The sequence below is a fragment of the Buteo buteo genome, chromosome 2, assembly GCF_964188355.1.
Source record: "Buteo buteo chromosome 2, bButBut1.hap1.1, whole genome shotgun sequence".
Lineage (NCBI taxonomy): Eukaryota > Metazoa > Chordata > Aves > Accipitriformes > Accipitridae > Buteo > Buteo buteo.
In genome coordinates, this window is record NC_134172.1 from 69,858,339 (window position 1) to 69,880,247 (window position 21,909).

Here is a 21,909-nt window from a genome sequence, read left to right on the forward strand (position 1 = left end):
AGCCCAATAATCCAAACATTGCAAGAATTGGCAATATTAAACAGATTAAATATTTAGGACAAGTTTGTATCCAATACAAAGTCTGCACTACAGAAGAGGGTTCAGAAAGATGGCATGAATTATCAAGAAAGCTGTTGCTACATCAGGTTTAATTAAGAGACTACCAGCTTGGTCTGTTAGGAGTACTAAAACTGCCTTAATTTCCATGGCTGCTGTAAAGTTTGTAGCTAGTCTCCTGTTCTTAACACTTTCTCCTCTTTTGTTGCTGTGTAAGAAAAAAAATGTCTAAAGTGGCTGCAGACAAGATGCACTAGTAATTACACATAGAAAACAAACATAAGTAGCTGAATGTGGGAGTGTGTGAATAAAAATTTTAGGTGTAACATGTGGCACTAAAACTTTGAGGTAGATATGAACTGATTGTTTTCCTTCAAAGAGGCCATCTTAATCTGAAATACTACCTTTTCAATAAAAGTAACAAGCAGGTATAAAAATCCAGTGTCAACAAACTCCTACTCAGTCTAAAATCCAAAGTTAAAATGAAAAATAAGTCAAAGTTAAATCAGGGCTAGACTTGAGAATAAGTTTAGTGACACAGGTATGGTATTTTTATGCAGACCAGTATCTAGTGACCTCAGCACCTGCAAATAATTTAAAGTACATCAGCAAATCACAAGATAAGTATTTCTTTACCAAGAATGACTTTGAGAATTAAACAATTCTGCTTGAATATTTTAGTTCCACCTAAATTGCATTTTTTAAAACTGCATATAATTAATCAAGACCTGAATTACAGAATAAGAAAGCAACAGTTCCTTTTGTTCAAACAAGGTATTTTTGCACATAAACACAAGAACTTCTCTTGTTCAGGAAGCGTCAACTGAAAGGGGGGAGGAGAAAATCCTCCATTACCCTTAATACTGAGGTTTCAAACACTTCCTGTAGAGCATCCAAAGGAATGATTTTTGCACACCCCAGCCAAGCATTGGAGCAAACCTATTTGGTGGTCCAGTCCTTTTATCTCCTTGTAGCTTTCCGAAGAGCCATTTCCATTTACAGCAGCTACATTTTCTACTTTAGCTGTGGATATTCTCCCAGCTCCCTTTCAGCTGAATATCCCAGGTAGCATATTTCCAACACCAACAAGATTTCCCCACACACACCTGGAAATCTCCCAGTGGCTCCCCATACATAAAAATCCCACACAAGCACATACCTCAGACACTTACCTTACACAAACATATTCATCTCTAATGTTACAAGTCCTTGAATTTAGACTATACTCTTAGTGGCACGCAGGCATTGTAAGTCAGAATTTAAAGTCCTGGAATGAGATTAGCAGACAGCAGTGCTGTGCACTGAGAACAGTACAGACAGCAGGAAAGACCAAAAGCTTCAAACTGCTTTTTGTTTAAGTCCTTTCACCCCAATCTCCCTTTAACTTCTTGCAAAGATTATTTTAAAACATCTCTAGTTTTACCTCCAAAAGTTATATTACTGTTTTGCAATAGCATGTGTTTAAGAGTCTTAAAATTGTCACTCCAGTAGTCTGATTGTAGCAACTACACCATTGGACTCCACGGTATCTTCTCTATTCCATATTTACTATACTAGCATTACCATTCTCAAGCATTTGCATTCTGGAATGATCAAGTGTCCACTTGTTTCTTTGTATTTATTTTGCACTGAATTCCTAAGTTATTGTTATCAAATTTCACTAAATTATCAGTCTGCAGAATACAAAGATCTGCCTGAAAATTAACAAGGCATCTCAACTAATTCTTACCACAATTAGCTGCAACAACTCAGAGAAGCAGCTTAACACCATGCAAAATTTGGCTGTTACTGCTTTTGAATTTGAACATATTTTCTTCCTATATAGTCCCCGCTGGTAGTAAGTAGGGCTTAGGTCACATAATAGCAAAAAAATTAAAAAATCCTACCTTGTAAACATTGAGAAAAAGGAGGAAACTGAAACAAAGTTAAACTGAATCATAATCAAGCTGAACCTAGATCCAGCTTACAAAAAGTCCAAGTAGCCACACATAACTTCACAATGAAACAAACTAATTTCTATTTCTCTCTAACTCATTGTCTCAGATGAGTAAACTAAACTAAAGATTAGAGTTAGAAAGGGTCTGGACAATTTCGTGGAAGTTTTGTAGACATTTAGCAGATTTTGGCATTTCTTTCCCTATATCTTTGCTCTTAACAAAAATCACATTAAATTCAGGGGGCATTATTACAGTTCAGTACACCATAACATGTTCTGCTGGAGCTTCCCAAAATCTGTACAATTTTTCCTCCTTCTACAGTTAGCATTGCTTACAATACATGTAGAGAAACTAAAGGTGCCCTTTGTGGTCTGAGTGCATGAGCTTTAACTAATGGCAGGTGGTTCTTACAGGCAGAACAATGTTAAATCAAGCAAATGTGTACCCCACCTCCCTCCTTAAATATTATTTTCCCACCTGTGTCCCAGTATATAAGCTTTCAAAAGTATAAACAGACCAATTCAATTTTCATCTAAACCATTCATAGGAAAAACAAGTGTAGTGTATGGTTTTGGTATTTTCCCTGTCTTAGAAATATTAAAATAGGCTAAGATGCATGTTTTCAGTGACAACACTTGAATCCTCAGATTAAAGATTAATAATGTATCACACATGGTGATGAATGCATGATTCATGAGACACATAAACAGCAAGTTCTATTTAAAGCTTTGTATGGCCATGAATAGAACACTAAGATGTATACACTGGAAGGCAAAATGCAAAATGTGCAATTTGCTAGAGAAAAAACCTGCCTGGATATGGATGCAAGATCATGCTTTGCACAACAAAATGTCTGCGCAGCTAATATATTAACAAACCACTGCTCAAAAATATAAAGCTGTCAAGCAATAGCCCAGTATTAGACAGCACCCATACTTAGTGTCAGAGAGGTTTGCATATAATTACAAATGTAGACTGCATTGCTGTCTTAAAGCTCCACCCGCTACAAACTAACCAAGATTTAAAAAACCTGATCTCATGAATCACTTAATTCTATCTTGCACAACTGCAGAAAAGCTCAAAAATCTGTACCTAAGCAGCTCAAAGAACAAAAGCAAAATAACACTATCTGGTTTTGCACTTAAGTGTCATGGATTTCAAACAAAATGTGTTGCTTTACTTTTTTTTTTTTTTTTTTTTAAAGTAAGTTGATCTTAAGGTCTCAGAATGGGATGAGATGGAATAAACAAATAAATAAAACCAAAGCAAGAACTTCAAGACTTTTTTTCTTTTTAGTTATCTACAGTAAGATTTTTTTAAAGCTTATTATAAGCATGAAGCTTTCCCAGAATTCAGAGACATACAGCACCTGCATTAGGAGCTTGTAAACCTAATATTTTCCTTCTCCACTTTTTGCAGAGCTACAGGAATGTGGCTCAGGAATTCTCTTGCTGAAACTCACATCAAGATCCTAATTAAAAAAAACAATTAAAAAAAATAAAATCAATAAAGTCAGTGTTTAGCTAAACTAAGTTCCGTAGTGCTATCCAATCTAGCTTCATGACCATATGAATACAAAATTTCTCCAGCACCGGGTATCTAGAGCAGGTGATGTGAAACAAAATAGCATTTAGACATCATAAGTTCCACTAACCAAATCATCACCCTATACAATAAGGTTTAGTGTCATTGTTCGCAGTTTGGTTTTCCCCCTCCTCCAACAGGTGATGTGGAATGTTCAATAATATCTAAACTTTATAGCCAACTAAATTATATTATGTTTCTAAGCCATCTTTTCATAATACAGTAGTAAATCAACCTGTAAAGCCAAGTTTATAAAAAGGCTTTCTGGGAAATGAGTTTATTAACTGCTTCAGTTCTTTGCCTACTAAGAGTCAAAGAATCCTTACCATATTCCACCTTGAACAATATCATCTTCACAATATACCAAACACATTCATAGGTCATCAGATAAGCAATTTTAATGGCTGCTTCTTCTGAATACAAAGTTTACATAGAACTCGGAATATATAGTTTAAAATTAACAAGTCAGTCTTTTTTTAAAAAAAAGTCTTTTTAAAAAAAACAAAACGTAAGTAACAGAGAATCTTTAAGATTCTTCCTTCATCTGAAATTTATCTTTCAAACTGCCATTTTTCTGACTAACAAAGAATTTCCTCTTTTTTTTCAGCTGCTATCTTTTTGTTTTTCTAAACAACCTTATTCTAATCACAGTTAGTCAACTATCTTGAGGTTAGTTCCCTTCTCTTCCTATCATCTTACTGATCCATACTCAATGAAGGGCTCAGAACTATGAACTACCACCCAGAAGGCAGCTTCAGGAGTCTTTGTGAAAAGCACCATCCAAACACAAATGCTCAAAAATTTTTGAAACAGTACAACAGGTTCAATTTAGTGAAAAGATACTTTTATAGGCAAAGAAAATCCATCAAGGATTATTAATTGCAACGGTGTAGGCACAATACAACTTGTAGAACTTGCTGAGCCAGAGAGACTTCTCAATAGCATACCTCTCTATGTTTGTATTCTTCTTACACACTCAAGTGCCTATTATCGGCTGCAAGCAGAGATAAAACACTGGGCTTGACAGATCTTTGTGACTGCCTTTCTGTGAGAATGAGAATGCTGGATTAGACCAGAGTGTTATTTATCTTCACTGTCCCCAGTACTATTTTTACTTTTGAGATTCCTAAACAGATATTTGCAAGTAGACCAGTAAAATACATGACAAGTTATTTTCCAATTTATGTTTAAACAAACAGGTACTCCATTGTTCAAATTACGTTATCACCACCTTCAGTATATGCATGATAGTATTGCTTATAAAACCATACCAAAATACAAAGTCTTGAAACAGTTTTCTTGAAACTTCATTGCCCTAGTTAGTAAGGCAGAAATGGCTAATGTTCCCCACTGGCCCCAGCTGCACAAGTATGATCACAGCATGCCACAACAGTCACTTTCCTAGCTACCTCTCTTGTTTTCCTATCATTTAAAGGGACCAACTACTTAGACATTGTCACACAACAAGTTATTCTAAAGAAGCAAAGGCAAATTAAGTTACTCAGGTAGAAGTCTACACCTTGACATATAAAAAGAATTCACAGTGAACTACATTGTACTGAAAGTGATTTTGATCTCAGCCTTATATTTTCCACAATTTATGTGCCAAGAATAGGATTACTGTAATCTAGTGATCAAATCCTAATTTAGAAATAAAATGACAAGTTCATATCTGCAGTAAACAGTTTCATCTTGGAACTCTGTTTAAGGCTCCTACCACAAAGAAGCTGACATCTTCAGAGGTTTCCACCTAAAATGCAATAACTTTTCTATCAGTGGTTTCTACACAACACAAGCTTACAAAAGAAAGAGGATAATATACAAGTAGTTCAACACTTTTTTCTTCAACAAGAGATAATATAATGGAACAAGTAAACTCAAGACTATTTCCTTCAGAACACGATACAAGACTAAAGACACATTTAAGCAGGAGAAGTCTGACAGTTACTCTTCCTAAGGCTACTGTAAGAGCAGCAACAGAATCTGGGATCAAAAGTTCAGAGGAAGTTACTTCCTCAGCTGCTGGTCTTTCCCTCTGTATCAGCCAAGTACAGAAGGTGAATACAATAAACAACTTCTTGAACACTGTTTTGCAATGTCATGGGCTATTCTAGGTTATAACCATTCTAGAAGTAGCCTGAGATCACTCAAAAGTAAATTAAGTCTAATTCACAGAGGACAATATTTTTGCCTTTTTTTTTTTTTCCTCCTCCTCTCCCCACAGATGATTCATTTCTTCTGATTGATTCCTCTACTGAAAACATTTCTTCAGCTTGTCAGAATAGTGAAGTGCTGGATTACACAATACAATTTTCTGGGAAGCTGACATATGCTCAAACATTTCATTATAATTGACTTGGACTTAACAAGCTTAGTTTTTGTTGTGCAAAATAAATCAAAACTAGACAGATCATTTTCTCCTAGCATATAAGGGATGAGGAGTAGGAGAAATCAAGAGTATAGAAACTGGCATATTGTGGTTCAGTGTTTTTAAATCCTGATCTGCAAATTGGTTTAGCTAATTCTAACTGAGACTACCTCATCAGCAAAAAAATGAAAATAAAAGCGTGATCAACAGTCAAATGAACTGAGTCACCAAGACAAATCCACAGAGCGGATTTTTAAAAAAATCAACTTCTGGAATATATTTTAAAAGAGACCAGATGTTTGAAAGCCATTTAACTGTCTTTACCTATGAAGCTTTCAAATTTTATTTCAGGTTTGGGTTTTGATGTTCCTTTTAATTCAAAAGCATAACTAGAAATTCACTTAATACTACACCACATAACTTCTGCATTCCTTGGGATTTGTCATGTATGTGCTAGACACCAGTGTCAACAAGATACTTAAAATTATATGGCTGACAAACACATGTCTGTAAGGACAATCAGCACGCTGGAAAATTTGGACCGTGGTTTAGGTTACTTTTAAATCAACATCACTTTCCAATAGTTTGGAATTTGTCAGATGTAGAAAAAGGGATCAGCTTCTTAGTTCACTAGACTGAACCCTGACTGTAACTTGCCTTTCTTTAAGATTTTAGTCACACTCTGTTTCTATTACACACTGCACATTAAGAATTAAAAGCATGGATCACTGTTCACAGAAGACAGACTAATGTTTTATTACCCACCATTGATTAGATCTAGAGGGGATTCCTGAAGAAACTGCCCAATCCATCTAGCTCTCCCAGGCATGCCCAGCTACACTGAGCCATTCTGGCCGCTGGTTTTTACCTATTCTTTAAACCTCCAGAGGTTTCAAACCTCTTTTAAAAATTTATTCCATATTTGCAAATAAGAAGCTCTTCTAACTATCTAGCCTTAATCTCTAGTGAAACTTAAGGCCATTATTTCTTGTCCTGTTTCCAATGAATGAGGAAAAGATTATTCCCTTGCTCTTTACAATATTTGATGCATCTGAAAATCCATGTCTAGCCTCAGTCCTGTCCTTCCTAGACTAAACACCAGTTTTTAGTCTTTCCTCATAGGTTGCATTTTCCAGGGCATTTGAGCATTCTTGCTACTTAAACCACATCATCATGTGTGCAGAAAGGGTCCCTCACCACCAGAGTAAAGGAAAAAAGTTATTCTGCTATTCTTTTTTTCAACCTTTGAGCAGCTATTGTCATCTCAAAGCTGCTAAAGAAATTAAAACAGACTATCTCCATATTGGCAGCACAACTAATTTTTAATGCAACATTCATGAAATGGTTTCGCTTGCATCATTGACGACATCATCACTTGACTGCATTCACTTTTAAGTCACATTCTTCTATAAGTCAGTACTTCCAGTTTGATTTCACTGCTCCTTTAGAAAACAAAACCTATTCTGAAATGCTTTCAAAGCAAAATAACATATATGAAGAACATGATTTATTTAAGTGGAAATTCTTCAATAACTCACTTGAATATATATGTCATGCACAACAAAGTTTCCAGCTGCCGCCACTTACTGTGCTTTGGCTTATGCTGCAGAGCCATCTCAAAGCACACAAACAGGACACTTTTTGGATGAAAGTAAGCTGGAAGATGTACCTTAGAGGCCCATTTAAAACCTACTACAAATATCAATTCAAATTCAGTTGAAAGGAGCAGACTAGAACTGGTATAAAGAAAAAGACCACAAAACACATAGCATGGATGTCAGGTGCTCAGTACCAACAATCGTGCTCTACAGGGCTGCTTATATTGCATTATTTAGTAACGCAGAATAGCATCTAACTACACATTAGCTGATGAACGATGAAGCAGCTTAGCATATGCTAATATGTAAATCAAGAGCTCAAATTTAGTGTTAATAATTTCTCTGCTTTTGCTACAAAGTTTCCTTGCCACATAGGCACAGTCTCCATTAAATTTCTTCACACATGCAATTAAAGCAAGGGAGTAACCTAGTTAATCCACCACAGTAGTCACAGAAAGCATCAGAAGCCTTGGAATTTTCAGCTTCACCATCTTTTCTCTCTGGGTTCTCTAAATAACTTTAAACCTGTAATGCACACATACGCGCACATCCTGCCCCCCCTCCCAGAAATTAAAATTATGAATAGACTGAAAATCCTTTGTTTTCCCTTTCTACAGACAATGCCTTAAGTTATTAAAAAACATTCTTTCTACTTTGAGATGTCATTCACCAGAGTTGTTGCTTCAGCTTGGCTTCTGCTTGACTGCTCACTTATAGTTCTAAAAATTCCTGTAGCGTAAAGGCAGGGCCAACAGTTAACAACTGCAACACTGCATCATACACCAAAAAAAATTTGTTTTGTTTTGTTACAGTGGCAGAAAAGACCTATTTTATATTTAGTTTTCTGAAAACAAATTTAAAAATAAATCAGTTTCAAGTCAGTAGCCTCACAGTATATTATTTTTTCAGAACACTATGGACATTATATTTTTATATGGTTAAAAAAACAAAAAAATTACTCTGGTAGACCAGTAGGTTGGAGAGAAGAAAATAAGAAAGATACTAATTTGAAGGTGGCTTAATTCTGAAATTCCATTTGGACACCTAATTGGTCCAATTTGTAGAGCTCTCTGCTTCCAGTGAAATCAATACAACTTCACTGATATTTCAACTCCCCTCAAAAATTTAAACAGAGATATTTGATTGTATTTATTAAGTCTACAAAACCACTTTAACCTGCTATATAAAAGGCAATTCCAAGAGTGCTGAGAATCTGCAAAATCCAGACTACCTGTCTCTGCAGACCATAGCTCAGTTTAGAGATACCCAAACTAGCTCAAAGTAATTTAACTACAGTTGCACCGAGGTCTGCCAAGCAAGGTAAATGCAGAGCTCTGCTTGGGTCACTAACATAGGTACACTACTTCCAGTACTCAAGGAATCTCATTTGGAGCTAGCTTAGTCGTACTGCATTACACACAGGAGCTATATCAGAGTATTTTTGTCCCTTCCCCAAGACACTCCAACGTATCTGTGGCAAATCAGGAAACAGGGTTTGAGACAGTAGATCTAACATGGGGATGCTGCATTAGATCTATGCTGGAGATTTTCTATGCAAGGGAACTCCTCATTTCTTGCCTTAGAGCAAAATAGGAATGGCAGGGGACTAGAAATAGCCAATCATCTGGCCTAGAGGTAATTATTTTAGAAGTATTTGAATAATAGAAAATCCAAGAATCAGACACCTGTCACTCTTAATTCAGTCAAGTTCTGCTGCTGGCTCTGAACCCACCCTAACTAATCCAAGTAAAATATCAATGACAGGAAGAGGAAGAAAAAGCCTTGCTGTTCAGCATGAGGCTTAAAACAGTCAGTGCTCAGAAATTACTGTGCTCAGAAATTACAGCACAGTAGAAATGAAGGCTGTAGGCAAGGAAAGCCTGCCCTAGAACTCCAGAAGTTTTGAGTCCCAATTCCTAATGGAATTCATATTGATACTTCATGGGCAGAGGTCATCTTGGCTGCAAATCAGACAGCTGGCTGTCCAAGTGTAAATATTACCCTCTGCTCATGGATGAAACTGAGGAAAATGGCATTATGCCATATTCTTGCAAAGAAATAAACTTCACCAAGCACAATCTGGAGGCAGTCACTTTCTTTGCCATTGGTAGTATTGGCTTCTCCTGTGGCAAAGGGTTTTTGGAAAGTGAACAATGCTAAACTACCTGATATTTGACTGAAAACAGAATCAAAGAACTTGCAAAGAAGGTGCTCATGCTTATCCTTCAGGTGCCTGTGTATTTAAGTTCTGTTTCATCCTATGTAAGTTAGAGCCTTTTATGTTGTAAGATTTGTACCCAGCTAAACTGGAATCCTTCTGGCAACAATTCTGCATCCATAAAAGCAGTGGGCTGAAACTCACTAGAGCCTTTAAGCATATATTAAGTTTTCCTGTTAATTAAGGGGTGTAGGGTTTTCTGCATTGAAGAATTTATTTTATTAGCACTAAGAATCAGATAGTTTAGTCTCTAAAAGACTAGATCACACTGAAAGATGACTGATTTTAAGACATCTCCACAGCTGCACTCTTCCTGAGATGCATGATGTACTCATACATCCTCATTTAACAATGCACATATTTTTAAATCAGTGTAACAGGTATGAGAATTTCAGAAGTTACCTAGAACTCAGTCCCTCAGAACCACAGCAGAAATGCAAGTTTTAATGCCTTGAGAAGAACCAGAAAGTTTTCCTACAGGTAAACTCATGAGGCAAAATGCTTTCAGTGATAGAGTATTGGATTTATAGCACTGCACTGCTTATCTTAACATCCAATCATAATTATTCAATGAATGCAAGAGCTTCAGACACTACCTCTTCAGAATTATTTTAAATAAGCCATCAAGTGATAGAAATGCAACAGTTGATTTTATTTTTTTCATTGTCATAAAGGCTTTTAATGAAGTCAGCCCCATATTCTTGCATCCCATCATTATTTCACAGATACGTCTGCCATAACTCACATATTACAAATGCAATGCATTTCATTATGAAGAATGGAAACATACCAAAGAAAGTGGGATTAAATACTTTCACTGCAGTGTCCTCCACGCCATGCCATTCTCAGTCTGGGAACATCTGCCAGGTAAGCAGTAACCTAACATAATAAGACAAAGAATATTCAGAAGACAGCATCATTTTCACAGTCCTTTAGCAAGTTACCTGAGACTTCTAAGGTCTGATCCAGTTGTCTTTCTTATAGCATCTAAGAGCACCCTCTCAGAGCTATTCTGGAAGCACTCCCTTCCCCATTCCGCAAAGTCCTTGCTTTTGTACAGCAACTCTACTAATTCAGTGTTTTCAAAAGAGTCCGATTCTACAAGTTAAGTGACTGGCTGTTGCAGTAACTTCTAAGCAAAATTCAAGTACATAAACACAATCGTAATACAAAAGGGATAACATGCTGGAGGTGGTCAAACTCAGCAGAGTGACTAGCAACAGAACTGGAATTAGTCTGCGGTTTGTCACAGAATTGTTCAGGTTGGGAGGGACCTCTGGAAGTCACCTGGTCCAACCCCCCTGCTCAAGCAGCTGGTTTCCCAGGATCATGTCAGGGTAGCTTTTGAATATCTCCAAGGATGGAAACTCCACCACCTCTCTGGGCAGCCTGGTCCAGTGCTCAGTCCCACTCACAGTAAAGAAGTGTTTCCTTATGCTCAGACAGCGCCTCCTGTGTTTCAGCCTGTGCCCATTGCCTCATCTGTCACCAAACACCACTGAGAAGAGCCTGGCTCTGTCTGCTTTATACCCTCCCTTCAGGTATTTATCTAAATCGAAGAGATGCCCCCAGAGCTTTGTCTTCTGTAAGCTGAACAGTCCCAGCTCTCTCAGCCTTAAACAACTTTGTGGCCATTCAGTGGACTCTTTCCAGTTGGTCCATCTCTCACTTGTACTGGTGAGCACAGAAATGCATGCAATACTCCAGGTGCAGCCTTGCCAGTGTTGAGTAGAGGGGAAGGATTAGATCCTTTGACCTGCTGGCAACACTCCTCCTAATACAGCCCAAGACAACATTAGCTGCTTTTAGCATAAGGGCACATTACTGGCTCAACTATTGCTCACTCCTTGCTTTGAGAAACACAACAATCCACAGCTTCTAGATTTCCTAAATGTAATCTGCTTTTCAAAGAATGTAGACAAAGACTGACACTAACATCCAAGGACAATCAAAACATTTATGGTTTCATTTAGTCAAGGATCAAAAGCACCCTAACCCTAAGAACCAGATCATCCAAGCCAGGGTATGGGTGTCTGAGGTTCCATTTCTGGAAAGTCTCATGCACATTTGTGCCTACACTGAATACAGTAGCATTCAGTATCCTAAATCCAGAGACAGTCGCAAAAGGAACAGAAACTCTACTCACACTTTAAAATTTTTAGTTTAGCTTCTCTGGCTTAAGAATCCTCATGTGTTAAATGTAGCTTAGGAATGCTTATTGGGTTGCAATGAAGGCTGATCAACTAATGTTTGAATGGTTTCAGACAATGACAAATGTTAAATTATTTAGAAATATTAAATCTTAAATATTTATCTACCCCTTCTTTCTATTTATCTTGTCTAGTGCCAGTTGTTCCAGGTTTTCTAGGTTGTAGATTCATGAACAGTTAATCTCAGCAAGCATAACAGCATATTTCCTTATGTTGATGTTACATCACTCCCCATAAACTTAAAAAACGCACCTTATTGCTTCCTATGTTATATCCTGTTTTCAAACTGGTTTGTATGTTTTACCGACTGTGTATATTGCAATGATTTACTGGAAGGGACAAAAATCTCTGTCAAGAAGTGTTTGGTTGTTTTTTTGTTTTGGGTTTTTTTGGGATGGGGTTGTTGGTTGGGGTTTTTAAGGTTGTTTGGGATGGGGGGGCATTAATGAACTTTATATGTAAAAAGCCCCATAAATTCTGGAACTCTCCAACAATATTGTATTTATATGAAAAAATTCTGGCATGGCTAGTGAGCATACTTGAAAAGATTTGAAAAAATAAATACATACCATAACTTAAGAAGGATCACAGACACAAAGCAGAAACTGTCATTTTGTATCCTTTCATATAATCATTATACTTTCAATCTAGAGTTAGGACCGGGGATGGGGGGACAGGGAGAGGGAAAGCAAAAGCCAAAGAGGACACAGTATACAGCTGAAAGAAACAACTAACTGCAGCATGACTGTGGCAAAATGACAGAAAATCCCAGCTAGCCACTGCAGTAGATTTTTGTTGTAACAAATTAGATATCCCCTTTGCCTTTCCACAACTCACTCAGTAGTCCTGTCACTGGAAGATTGCTTAAGACTCCACATGCAGACAAAACTCTGGGTTTTGAGACTGGGCCCTATGAGGCAGGCATTAGGTTTCTAAGTATCAGTAGCTCCCAATAAGCATCTTAAACGCCTCAACTGCTGTCTCATGATTGCAGATGCAATGAATGCACATGTGGAAGACTAATGAAGGTAAATATATCAAAATGATAATGTTGGTACATAAGTCTTTACTCTGAGATCAAAGAGAGCAGCAAAATTCAGCACACAGATGACGAAAGAAACAATTCTAGCAAGACGAAAAGTTATCAAGCATTAAAACCTTACTGGCTGGCAAGCTGATTTAATTTTATTATTGTCTGAATCAACAAAATATTCTTACCTTGCAATGCAATTGGTGGTAGAAAGTTTCCCACTTACAGATTTTCTGTATATACACACACAGAAAAAGTCAAGTAGAAGTAAGTACTACAAAGAGTTTATTTTTTATCCAAGACAGAAAATCTGTCTTTCAACAATTCTCTTCCCATGTTGTAGCATATTCCCTCTACACACACATGTTTCTCTTTCCTTAGTCATACCAGGGAAAATTAAAGGAAGAAAACTTAAAATCCTGCATAAAGATGAAAATTTATATATGCTGAAAGGTAGGAATGGTACTAGTACCTCTTTTGTAAGACATCTTTATAATTAATATTTAAGACACTACAATGCTCCTGCTCACCAAATTACTGACAAATACCACTTTTAGGTTCTTACTACTCATGTCACTATGCTGCTTTTGGCTTCAGCTAGTTTTAAACTGACTTTTCTTGATGTTATTTGCAGCCTGAAAATAAGCAAGCCCTATAAAACAAAGAAGTTGAATCTAACCTCAGGTGGTTCTGTCATATCCATCTCTCCCACCATAGCTGCATTGTCTCCATTCTGTATCAGGAATATGCAATCAGAGATTCAGCCAAACAGAATCTACAGTATAAACATACTCATCCTGGTAGTGACACTCTAAAATTGAGAAATCAGGGCTAACTGAATTTGGTAAGAAACACAAACTTAAAATAAGTCTTTCACAGCTGAAGGAATTCTGTTAACACATAAAGCAGAAATACTTAAAATATATCAAAATACTCAAAAGAATACTTATTCAGAGAATTCTGTACAGAAATTTGATTAAGCGGGTAACTGATAAATTGAGAAAATCTTAGAATGGATTTCTTTTCAAACTTAACATTCACTACTGCAACTCTGCTGAACACTAATGGAGGTATATGAGGTTCCAACAAGTAACTACACTTTCTAAATAACTATATGGGAAGCATTATATATTTACACCTCAGCAATCCAATCAAGTACAACCTGATCACAGAAGGCTGGTTCAAAGAAGAAGGGATCACTGGAGTTCAGCCAGCCTACGCCTTTGCTCCATGGGAGAAAGGAGGTATATAGGCCTCTTCTCCCTCTCTGATGTCTGTCCAAGCTGTTAAACTTCTCACAAGGTTTCACAACTTCACTGGGTACTCTACTCCTATTCTTTGAAATGCAGTGTAGTAGAAGACCAAGTTCACCCCACAAATACAAACACATAGTGCATGTTCATACTGCAAGCTATGAAATATTGTAAGCTTATTATAAGGACCCTGTGCTCAAGATCACTAGAAACAAGTCACACAGCACATTATCTTGTAAGAGGACAGGAGAGAAATCACAGGCTTTCTCAAAGTCTTAGGTGCTGAAGAAAGAAGGAATTCTGTTTGGCTTCTCATCTAATTCCAGGAGACTAATTCAGTCTTCCCTTATTGGGGTAATAATTATTTTAGACCATAGATCATTTTACTCATTTCCTCTAGATTCCTCCTAGGGACTTCCTGTGTTATATTTTCAGGATAGATCCTTAAGAGGAAAAAGTGCTGATATTTGACAGATCCCAGCAATGTGGGATGAAAACCAGATCCTCTATCTCTAGAAATATAGCCAAAGACTTAAATGGGGGAGGGAAGCAATCCATTTCAAGTTCAGCTTTTAAGCATTACTGGTGTAAAGGTGCTCTGTCCATCTCCTGGTATCAAAATATCATGGGGCATACATGATGCTTTCCTGCACAAAACTTGCCAAATTCAGGCTTTATTCCCATTCCCTCTTCTCCCTTTCCACAGTACAGCAAGTGTTTGTTTAAAAATCAAAGTCTTTACTTTTTTGAAGATCCTGCTGTGCTGAAGAACATTTTCTTGCTTAAAACACTTGTTTCTGAATCAGACTTACAAAGTTTGGTATACAGTGGCACACCTCAGATGCATCCAAATAACCATGAACGTATCAGATTGTGCTTGTCTATTAGTTATCTTAGCACACCTCAAATTACATGCCTTAATAGCTTGGGAATCATATCCTAGAAAAATTAGCAAGAATCTACATTTGAAGAACCGAGGTAGCAGACAGTCTAGTCAATGGAATTGATTGGTCCAGTTTTGAAAAAAAAAAACCAAACAACAAAAAAACCCAAAAAAACCCACAACTAAATTCTGGTTTTGTGTTGTATTTTGGTTTTACTTTTTTTTTTTTTTAATAGGTCTTTAATAATCCTATAGCATTGCTATTTGCAAATCTAGTTTCCAGAGAAAGGGAAGAAAGATATTGTTGCTAGCTAATCAAAAGTTAAATCTTTCAGCTATTTTTAAGTTTTTAAAATTTAACATAACTTACTTTAATTGCTTATAATATCTCCATTCTTGCAAAGATTGGCAAAAAGTTTTGAAGTATCTGAAAATTATTTTTGTCATTTTCAAAATGACAATAACTATCACATCTGTCTGGTTCTTTTTAAACTGCAGCAATATTACAAGATAAAAGCAGGACGAACTCACAATTTAGGTTTATTGTTTGATAGCACAGCAACTTCAGCCATAGTTTTAATGAGATAAACAGCAGTAGCTGAAGTATGGTACTCGGTCACACTTTAGAACGTTGATGCAGAAGCTTGCAAATTTACTCACGAATTGCACTAGGTAACAAGCTACTGCAAATGCATTATATTGTTGAAGCTTTTATGTTCTGAAGCTGGCAATGTTAGTACTCTAACCTGACACTACAAATCCTTATACAGCTACAGACAGAAAGAATAAGAGAGTCACAAGGATCATCTGGAACTAGATTAAGACTTTCCCTAAAGCCACAGTAAATGCATTCATCAGTTAACATGCAAGTTTGTATTACATGTAGTCATCTGATGCAAAGGGACTTAATATGTGAGCCCCTACTTTAATCTCTTGCATAACAGCTGATTAAAAAAAGTGAACTAAAGCTGTTAATAATAAAAACATAAGACAGACTCAAAGTTATCCAGAAGATTATAGGAGGAGTTAACTGAGGCTACAACACTTTTCTACAGTACACTGCTGCAGTACTTGCTTAACACCAGGACAAATCCCAGTTCAACAGCAGTGCCTGAAAGAAAGAAAGAGACATCAAGATATGCATTAGAGTATGTAAAATAGTCTCCAGCATTCTTTATGGATGTGAAAAGAATATGCTTAGAGGGGAACATTTTTGTCTTGCCAGAGGACAGATTTCCAAAGAATGATATTTACATTTTCCTACAACCTGTAATTTTCTCATTTATCATTTGTCAGGGCCCAAAGACCTTTCACTGCACATAGGATGTTTGCATATGTCTAATGATCCTTTCACCAAACAAATGTCACAGTCTGAATGAGGAAATTAGTTAATATCACTGATATTGCTAATTTAACACCATCAATATCACACTGTGAACAGCTACAGAACCTACAGGGTCTTGTATCATAGCTAAGCTCTATTGGTTGCAAGTCTGATCTCCAGCAGACAGCACCGAGAAGATAACCCATGCAAATATCACATGCAAGGAAATTCAATAAAATTTTTAAAGATTGCTTTGATTCTGTAGTTAGACTACCAGACAAGTATGACTAAAGACAGATCATTTGATAGAGATTTAGAGGCACTAATTTGAACTCACTTATCTACACTCCTACAGCTGCCTCCACTCTTATCAGTGTGCTAGGATTTGAAGCAGTAAGAAAAGAATCCAAGTGGATCACAAAACCATTGCATCATGGTATTTCTAGATGTACAAGACCCAAAGATTTACCCAATGAATTAGATGACAGAAAACACATTACAGTATTGTCTTCAGTTGCAACTATGCTTTTTCATCCTTCTGTATGCACAACTGAATTACATTTTGTAAAGTCATTTGCCTCCACACATTGTCTATGAAAAAGCTTTCAAGAGTAGAACCATATAGTTTTTCTCTAAGCCACTGAAGTCTTCTACATGCTTCCTCTGACAAAGAAAAGATGACGTAAAGGAGCCAGATTCTTTAGAAGGTCCTTCACATGCTGCTGGTACTGGAACATAGGGGAAAATAAAACTTGATGAAGACTAAAAGGTAAATTATTTTAAACAGAATTAATAGCACTCAAACCCAATTGTGCGTGGAATGTACCCAAAAATAAGGGTGGGGGGAAGAGAATTGCAAAGCAATTGATTTGCAACAGCAGGAGCTAGTAGGTTCAGGATGATCATTAGGCATCTATCAATAACAAGTACTTCCATTAGCCTGTTTAGTAACAGATACATATAGAGTTTTTCATTAAAAAAACAAGTTGATAATTCTAAACATTACAGCCAGTGACAAAGCTGGCTTTTTCTTTCCCTACCCAAAGGCACAAGCTGTATATTGGTTGGAAGACCACAGGGATGGCAAAATTGGTGATGAATTTGACTCACTGTGTAGTAAAGTTAGGGGAAAAAAAAAAAAAGAAACAAACACCAAAGACAAAAAAAAATATTCACAGAGAAATGCTCTGGAACCAAGGCATTACTAAGCAGTGACAACCATTCAGAACTTGCCTCATCAAACTTGCTTGAGCTCTTACCTGAACAAATTGACTGAATATCTCAACAGTGCAGAGACAATTTTATTAGATTTCACCCTGGTTTGCTCCCCTACGTCGACTTGGTGTAGCTTTAATTTTTGTAATACATACAAACCACAGTGAAATCTCTTAAATTCAAATACATCAATATCACAAGAAACCAAGCTGAACAGCTTCTTCAGAACACCCCAAACTGAGGTCTGAGCCAAAGAAAGCAAACAGTCCATTAGGTAACCCATCCAGTTTTGTACTAGTCTTTTCTTATCATGCACCTTTTGCTGAGAGAGACCTTTGTCTCCCCCAAAGTAACAAATCTCTAGAAACACCCATATTCCCAACAACTGACACTCAAAGTACATATCACATGCCTGCCACGGAGAGATTTGGAAGTCTACAGTATTAAAAGGATTTCAAATCCCAGCATAATGAAGGAATAATGCTCCTGACAGCACAATCCAGAAACAGTCTGCATCTTAAGAAGCTCTCAATTTGCTTCATACATACATAAAATCCCAATTTTCTCAAATACTTGTGATATTTCCTCAGGTGCCCAAGATAACTTATGCAAAAGAAACAAGTTGGAGCAAGAACAAAGCCCTAAATTTTCAAAGTATATCCATTTTTATGTTTTACTTTTTTATACCAACCAATATGCACTTTTTCCCCAATATAGGAATATTATTTCCTGGATCAAGTTCAGTAATGTAAACTAGATGTTACTAGGTTCATCAGAAGTGACTTTAGGATTAAAGAGATTTATTCCTCAGATTAAATAAAGAGGAAAGAAAGAAGGTACTATACAAAACCATGTATTGAAATGCCTATTTAAACACTACTAAGAGAAAAATAAAGATGACCATTCATACTCCTTACAGCAGTCCTCTACAAAGTCACTGGGGGTTGCAGGTATATGACTTATTAGAAGAGCACAAAGATTTTTCTTACAATTACTGGAAAAGACAGAAATGGACATTTAATACTACCTTGTTCACTACCCATAAACTTAAATTCAGATGTCAGGATCTCGTCACTATATTTAAAAAGTGAAGGTCCATACATTTCGTTATTACTTTTGGCGTGAGATACCTTCACACCCACATTGAAAATTAACACTATAATTATAATGCAACATAAACTTGTTATTTACTTTTCACTAAGACAAAAAGGGAGCAGTGGAAAAGAAAGAAAGGAAACTCAACGATAAAGCCTTGTGAAAATCGGCTGATGTTAAAATCCTTCATTTTTTAAGAGTCCTACCAAGTATTTGGTGTGGGAGAAGGATCAGAACTTCAGTTCTTAACGTGCGCACTAAGCTTTATGGTTTTGGTACTTCAACCTTCCTTAGAAGCAAGCTGCAATTTCCAAGACTGCATACTCTTACTCCTTTCACAGTCACAGAAGTAAAATGTGTTGGCTTCAGATTCTTATATTAAAGCTATAAAAACAAAACAACAAAAACCCCACCCTAAAACACACTTCTGTCTTTTTGACCTGTGTTCTTCCCCTCCAATGAATGGCAGTAACTCTGGGGTAACATGCAGGGATAACACTGCAAAGAAGGATGCATAAAGAACTTCATATTGTTGGTACTTCAACCACAGAGAAGACAGAATCCAGAAGAAAAATATTAAATCTATATAGATTATCTTAGAGCTGCTTATAATAGGTCAGTTGATCAGGACTTGCAGATACTAAAAACCTACAAGAAGTTTTGCTTATTCAGTTTCCAGTTTGTAAATAACATCCGCTTCTGACACATTTCAGCACCTCTAAGATGCACAATCTTCCTTTCCCAAATAACATGAGAAAACACAAGTTCTTAAATACACTGAATCCATCTATTAAACTGGGTAGTCATACCCAATGACTCTGTCACAGAGATGGTCAGAACTGTCAGATCACTGCAGAACCATTGTTTATAGTACTTCCTACCTCAGGGATCAATAATTCCAGCCCTTCACAATGATTGCTGCCTGTCTAAGATCTTCAAATAAGGCAGGCAATTCAATTGCTTTCTTTTTAGGAACTTGAAATAAGGTGCTGCCTATTTCTAAATGGGATGTGTTTCTGGAACAATGAGACTTCATCCAATATTTATGTTATTTCTTGTGAGGTATTGATATTTACAGTTGTTTCCCCATCACCATAAAGTTATTGCCTTCATTTTAGAATACTATATGCAGATTAGAGACAACTCTGCAGCTTAATAGATACATTTTATTTTGACACTCTCTTCCAACAATCCATTAAATATGGTTAATTAGTACTAGTGGTTACACATAAAAACTTCTATTTCACCACAACCTTCTTAAACTCACTGAACTGTGAGCTGCTACCCTGATTTTACCATGGAAGGCGAACCAATGCTAGAAAATATAGACAGAAATACAAAATAACAAACTAAAATCTAGAATAAGCTCATTGCAGATATTAACTACATAAGAAACTTCTACAATATTCAAAGCAGGGAACACAATATCACTGCTATAACGTGACCAGGTTACAGATGTCAACATGCCACTGTATATATTTCTTCATTATCAAATCATCATTTAGTTACTTCAGTTCATTGTGCATAAGTTTAGATAGTAAAAACATTTGATGTAGGAACTGTATCTGTGTTATAAAGGTTCCAAGCGTAAAATAGGGTGTTGTAAAACTAAAAGTCCTACCTGCTTTATGAATCTCATTCTGCTTTAAAGACCATTTCACCTGAACAAAGTTTCCTCGATTCTGTTGTTGGATCTTTCACACTAGTTAATTTTGTTCAGTGTCATTCTATTCTAAGCACCAAAACAAATTTCCTGCCACAGCCAAACTGCAGAAAGATGACATTATTTCAAACACTTTAAGTGGAAGTTTTGCTCACCAGGATTTGGAAAATAAGAACACAGATATACACCCTTGTATTTTTACATATGCATACATACATATATACACACACACAGAGGTGAGTCTAGGTTAAACTGTTGAACTATTGCATTCACTTAATAAAAAAAATAAATAAAGAAGCCTTACCCACAAGTGTATACACAATTGTGCTAATACAGAAAATAGAAGTTTGCATTTAACTGTGGTACAGACCACTGTAGACACTAACATGCAAAGATCACATAAATCTGTGCATGAGTGATCCCTGGGCAGCCGCACAATACAAGCATACATTTCACATATTACGAGAACACTAGAACTCAAGTACAACTCCTTACAAGAGGGAAGATAAAAATTTCTGTTTACTGAGACATTCTTACTGCCTCAGAAGCAACACTCCTTTGGACGCTGCTTCTTGCTGAAGACCTTTACACTTGCAGCAACTGTATTTTTAGAAAGGCATAGTTATATCTAGTATTGAGACAGGTCTGGAGTAACATTTTTATGGAATTCAGAAATATTACCCATCTTTTCTCCTCCTACAGAGGTCAACCGCCAATTAGCTGAAATCCTCCCTTGTCAAACTTGCATTATCATTCCAGAATTTATTCCTATGTACCATTTGGGTGAGGGGTGGGATGGGATGTTGAGGACAGGCAGAGGAGAGGCAGTTAACCAGCAACAAACTATATTGAGAAATTCAGACGATTTCCAAAAGTTAAACAAAAATCCAAGTCTGTAACAGACTAATATTAATGGGTAGGGGGGGAAACAAAGCAAAACAAAAAAAAGAAACCAAAATACACCCCACTCATTACAGCTTTTCAGGTTTCAAATTAAATCATGGCTTGTACTGGAATGAACGCAAGATATTCTCAAAAACATGAGCATACTGTAACATCCATTAGGCCTGTATCTCATTCTCCAAAATGTCCACTCCAGCCTGAGAAATTAGCCCAGCATATTGATAAAAATGAGAATGTGTTCTGTCATGGATACTGCAAGGGACAATTTGAAAGGCAGGTCTTATCTGCTCTTCATGGAAATCGGCAAAGGAACAGAGCATTCTTCATAGAAGTATGATCAAAGGCATGGAGCATTCTTCATAGGTGTATAATCTTACCAACATCTTTAACCAAAATTCTCTGATGGGTTTGTAGCAGTTCTTGATCTTACTTTTACTCTATTCTGAACTTCACAGTGAGGCTATATCTTCAGGTGGCCAAGGAAAGGATGTTGAGAGGAAAAAGGAGAAAAAAACATTGTGTCTCTCTGAGGGGGCACAACTATTTGGAAAATATTTTAATCATTCTGTGC

At 36.6% G+C, this 21,909-nt stretch overlaps 1 protein-coding gene across 1 annotated transcript in view; it reads right to left on the reverse strand.

Moving 5' to 3' along the window:
* The window catches only part of SULF2 (sulfatase 2), a 166,184-nt gene that overhangs the window by 141,712 nt on the left and 2,563 nt on the right, over nt 1-21,909 (reverse strand). Inside the window, exon 2 of the mRNA XM_075018877.1 lies at nt 10,553-10,641. The gene's annotated coding sequence lies outside the window, so the exon portion shown is untranslated. The remainder of the gene's footprint in view (nt 1-10,552; nt 10,642-21,909) is intronic.